The sequence below is a fragment of the Rhagoletis pomonella genome, unplaced genomic scaffold (assembly GCF_013731165.1).
Source record: "Rhagoletis pomonella isolate Grant_MI unplaced genomic scaffold, Rhpom_1.0 Rhpom_scaffold_00011, whole genome shotgun sequence".
Classification (NCBI taxonomy): domain Eukaryota; kingdom Metazoa; phylum Arthropoda; class Insecta; order Diptera; family Tephritidae; genus Rhagoletis; species Rhagoletis pomonella.
This window is the reverse complement of record NW_023458565.1, coordinates 1,252,634-1,258,190: the sequence shown is the minus strand read 5'-3', so window position 1 is coordinate 1,258,190 and position 5,557 is coordinate 1,252,634. Positions and strand designations below refer to the sequence as shown.

The window sequence follows — 5,557 nt, the reverse complement described above, 5'->3', positions numbered from 1 at the left end:
GTCTAATATTTTCAACCTTTATGTTACTAATTTTCGTCTGTATGCATAAAAACAATAAGTGCATTCTCACAGAGCTCTAAAACAGACAAACATATTCAAAATAGAAACTTATAAACATAACACTGCCGTCTTGAAAAAAAAAAACAACAACACTCATGTAAGTACAAATAAAAATGAAAGCATTTTACAATAAAGTAGAAGACTAATACGCAATTTTAGAATAGTGCCGCATAGCAAAATAATCCACAAAAAAAATATAAAACAAGTAAGAAAGTCTAAGTTCGGGCGGAGCCGAACATTAAATACCCGGCGCAAGTATTAAATATATGTTTTCCACCTTTCCGAAAGCTACCGCTACATGATAAGCCGGGGTGTATACATTTTAAGTAAATTAGCGTCCTTAAATTTCGAAATATTGAAATTTCAAGCATTTTTGAAATTTACCGTTATATGAAAAGCGGCCTCAATTTTAGTCCGATTTCAACAATTTCCAACGGTTTGCTTTTATGTGGCAAGCACAATAACCATACCGAGCTTGGTACAAATTGCTAGAACGGCTAGCGAGATACATATCACAAGTGGGCGGTGCTACGCCCATTTTCCAAAATTTTGTCATAAACGTATTTCTTGGTAAAGAATTGTTGCAATCATCAATTTTGAATAAATTAGCTTCAATATTTACTGATTTATCGAAGATTTTGTATTTCTCGAAATTACCGTTATATGGGATGTGGGCGTGGTTATTGTCCGATTTTAGAAATTTTCGGCCATTTGTTATGTTGTACCAGGACCAACAACTGTGCCAAGTTTGGAAGAAATTGGTGTAGCGGTTACCAAGATATACACATGTAACCATAAGTGGGCGTGGCTACGCCCATTTACCAAAATTTTGTAATATTCTTATTTTTTCGTCTAAAACTTATTATAAATATCAATTTTGAGTGAATAATCTCCAGTAGTTACTAAAATATCGCAGTTTTCGTATTTCTGAAAATTACCGTTATATGGGAAGTAGGCGTGGTTATTGAGCGATTTTAAAAGTTTTCGGCCATTTGGTATGTTATGCGAAGGCCAACAACTGTGCCAAGTTTGGAAGAAATTGGTGCAGCGGTTACCAAGATATACACATGTAACCATAAGTGGGCGTGGCTACGCCCATTTTCCAAAAATTTACAATATTCTTATTTTTCGTCTAAAAATTATTGTAAATATCAATTTTGAGTGAATTATCTTCAGTAGTTACTAAAATATCGCAGTTTTCGTATTTCTGGAAATTACCGTTATATGGGAAGTGGGCGTGGTTAAAGTCCGATTTCGCCCATTTTCAATACCAACCTACCTTGGATTAAGGGAAACCTACATACCAAATTTCGTTGAGATATCTCAATTTTTGCTCGAGTTATCGTGTACCCGGACAGACGGACAGACGGACAGACGGACAGACGGACAGACGGACAGACGGACGGACAGACAGACATGGCTTAATCGATTTCTTTTTTCATCCTGATCATTTATGTATACATTTGTCTATATCTATCTCGATTCGTTTTGGCTGTTACAAACAACCGTTATGTGAACAAAATTAATATACCCTTGTGCACAAGTGCGCTCGGGTATAAAAATTAGCATCAATTTCCTAAGCAAAAGCCTTGAGAGACGCGTTCACACCTTTTAAGCGAAAACTTTGTTAGCTGTTGCACCAAAGCTATATGTACATTCAAGAGTGGACTGTAAACAAAAGTTTAGGCTACCACAAGACACTTGGAGACGAGGTTAAACTGGATTTGACAATATAGTAATAGTAAAATAGTAAATAGCAGAATCACTAATTCCAACAAACAGGGACCGAGAACGCATTCCGGTTTTGGTTTAGTTCTGCACGAGAATAAAATGTAATGTCACAAAAGAACCAAACGGGAACAAAAGTATTGAGAGCATTTCGAAGGGGAACAAAAAGAGAACAAAAGGTTCGGGAACGTTTCAAGAAGAACAAAATGAGAACGAAACTTTCAGGAACGTTTCCAATGAGAACGAAAGTATGGAGAACGTTTTCAGAGAGGATGAAATAGGAACAAAAGTCTGGGTAACGTTCTGCTAGAGAACAAAACGAGAACAAAAGTTTTGAGAACTTAGCTATAAAAATGTGAGGCTCGTAGCGTGTTGGGATGAAATATCGTATCAGTGAGAACCATGATCGTTAACTCTAAGCCAGAGGAAACCTAGCTCATTTCAACTTCCAGATTGTTTCTCATTTTCTGTGCGAGGAAAGTTCGTGTCTGAAGTCTCTCGTTGACTTAATTTGCATGATTACTTCTAAGTGCTTTGTTTAATTAAATTTAATACTCAAACATTTTAAACTAATGGAAAGTTAAGAGAAACATATTTTTAACGTATCCTTGCTTCGAAAATAGTTCGGAGAAGTTTTTTCCCGCTTCGTTCTCTGTCAGAAATCTTCTGAGACCTTAGTTTCCAAATTCTTCTTCAAGCGAAAGTTTCCTCGACTTTTGTTTCTGTTCTGTTCTTTCCAGAACGCTCCGGGATCTTTGGTTCACATTTTGTTCTTTGTGGAACGTACCCAAGAGAAGTCAAGCGGTCAAAGTAATGTTAGGTGACTTGTCCAACGATTTTCTTATGTCATCTAGAATTTTGATCATAGCAGTCGAACCGCAATTTTTCGCTCTAAAGCCAGACTGATATAGAGATAGTAAGCTAAATTCATTCAAGGACTTTAGACAGTGCGGCTAAAATACTTATAGTACGAAAGTCATTCGGACTATACGCAGACCTTTTCTTGGCTACCGGAATCACTCTTACAACCTTCCGTGAATTAGGGTAACACGAAGTTTGTATACCATGATTAATCACGTGTGTAAGTGTTGGCAAGATATAAATTTAGTGGGCATTACATCCCCTCTCAGTTGCGTTTGAATGCATTTTATAATCACCTCTTTGCCAAATCAAATTCTGACACTTTACCTTTCGAACCTTTTAACGACAAATGTTACAGAAGGGGAAATTGCTAGGCAGGAAAAAGTTACATAAGAGGAATTAGTACGATATTCAAAACTGTCAAAATTAATAAAATAAAATTAAATTAAAGTTTTATTTCTAACCTACCTTATTTATGTCTATAACTGAATCGTCGAATACTTTGCCAAGCCGTATACAGATGTTTATAACATCAATTTCATAAGTAGTACTCACTCTTCTTTTTCTTAGGCTACAGTTAGCTTCGAATCGCTGTATATTCGTTAGGACTCGTTTTAAGCGTTCTTTCCCCAGTTGAAGTTTGTGGTCGCAAAGCAGAATTAAAACAATTTAAATTGATTTAAGTTAAAATATTTATACCATCAAAAGGCTTTTGGGGCGTTTTGGATTCCGAGGAATCTACCTTTGCAATTTAGTTTTACTAAAAACGGCCGATGGGCGCGCTTTGGTGCAATAGAACATGAAGAAACATTGCTTAGCAACATTGTTGAGAAACATCGTTTGCACTTTTCCTTCATGCGTTTTGCATCAAAGCGCACTCCAGTGGCCGTTTTTAGTAAAACTAAAATGCAAATTCAGATTCTTCGAACCCCAAAACCCCCCAGAGAGGCCTTTTAAATGTATAAATATTTGCATTTAAATAAATTTTAATTGTTTTAAATGCTGCTCTGCGACCACCAACTTCACATTGATAAACACTCTTAAAATCGCAATCCTGATAAAACTGAGAAATTATATACAATTCAGACTTTCATAAATGCTTGGTTTCATCAATTCCCCAGAAAAAACTGAAAACTTCGTACACTGGTTATTATAGGTAATGCTGGTTGGTAAAGCATCTGACTTCTAGTTTTTTTTAAACATTGTAAACTCTTATTTGTTTAACTTGAACGTAGAAATTAGGACATCAATACCCACTGCTACTGGCATGATTGACACCAATACATACACTACTACATAGGTTCCTTCCCTCCTCTCTAATTTTCAAATACCTATTTGTAGAATACTTGTGTTTATCGACAATTAGACGTGTTATACACTACGCTGTAAATATGTTAGCTTTTGCTAATCAAAATATATGAATCTCGCAATTTTCTTTGCTTGTAGCCGCTAAATGCTCGCCATCGATAGTTAATGAATTGCGTGATTGCCGTGCAGCCAGCGGCGAAATAGCCAAATTCGAAATTCAATTTGCAGGAAATCCCAAACCAGGTATAGTATTTCCGCACATTTACATACTTACATAAACTTTAGGTACAAGTACAATGCATAGCATAGCCAATTAACATAGAATGCTGCCTCTAACAAAACTTTTGGGTTTTTTTTTATTGTATTAGATATACAATGGTATTTTAACAATGTACAGCTTAGAGAATCTAACAAATATCGCTTGAGAATCGAGGAAACTGTTGCTACGCTTGAAATTTTGAATGTCACATATGAAGATATTGGTTTCTATACATGTAAATTGATCAATGAAATCGGTATGACAATGTCGCGTGGCAAATTCGATCTTGCCACTTCGGCCACTACTACTACCACAATCACTGAGACGGAAGCTGAACAAAAATTAAAGAGCAAAAAGAAGACCGTAGTTAAGAAATCAACTGGCAGGAAATCCAGTGAACTACAACAAAAAGTACATAAAACCGAAATATCAATTGTACCCGCTGAAGAATCGGAAGAAATTGAGACGAGCGTCAATGTGATTAAGGTGCGCAGACCAGTATCTGTGTTGGTTGAAGAGAGTGGCGTATCTGAAGTGATGGAAGTGAAGGATCGTAAGATCGCCGATGCTGAATTATTGACATCACAACAAACGGGTAAAACAGTAACTACAACCACCACTACAACTACAAAAACAACCGAAACAATTGAGATTACCGAAACAGTGGAAATAATACGTCGAAAAATCTCACAAAAAATAATTACAATTGAAGATCTCCTAGTCATACGACAGCATGAAGAAATCAATGATTTGCTCGAAATAATTGATGCCGAATCCTTTGGCACTACAGGCGAGGCAGCTTTACGTGATTTGGCCACTATTGGGCTTCTGTTGCGTTATGGCTGCACTACTCATGAAATAATCTACATGTATGAGCAGAATATTTTCGTTGCATTACAAAAGGCGGAATCGCAAGCTGCGCTGGTACAGCTAGTCGAACGTGAAGGTCACGAAGAATTGATAACTCAGATATTGAGTGAATCAACGACAGAGGATGAGACGGTCTTGGCGGCTACAGTGGGTTTCAAGGCTTTCATACGCATGATTGAAACGTGTGAAATAACAATTGAGAGAGTTATAAGGAGATTTGTAAGAGAGGATTTTATTACGCAAGATTGGACGATATCATCCAAAGAGGTTTGCTATATTTTGCATGACATGCTTTGTTACTTACATTTGCTAAATATGGGCAAATCCTAGCGTGGTGGATTTTACGTTGGGCTGTTCACTCTTTTTAAATAATAAAATAATAAAATAAGGCCTTAGGCCGAGGCCACGCAATGAGCGGCAAAGCGGCGAGCGGCTGAGCGGCTTAAAATTATAACATATGAAATACTATTG

The 5,557-nt window shown here is 36.7% G+C and overlaps 1 protein-coding gene across 1 annotated transcript in view; it reads left to right on the top strand.

The window, feature by feature from the left end:
- LOC118747095 (titin-like) overlaps positions 1-5,557 on the top strand; it is an 80,710-nt gene that overhangs the window by 6,576 nt on the left and 68,577 nt on the right. The window lies entirely within an intron of this gene.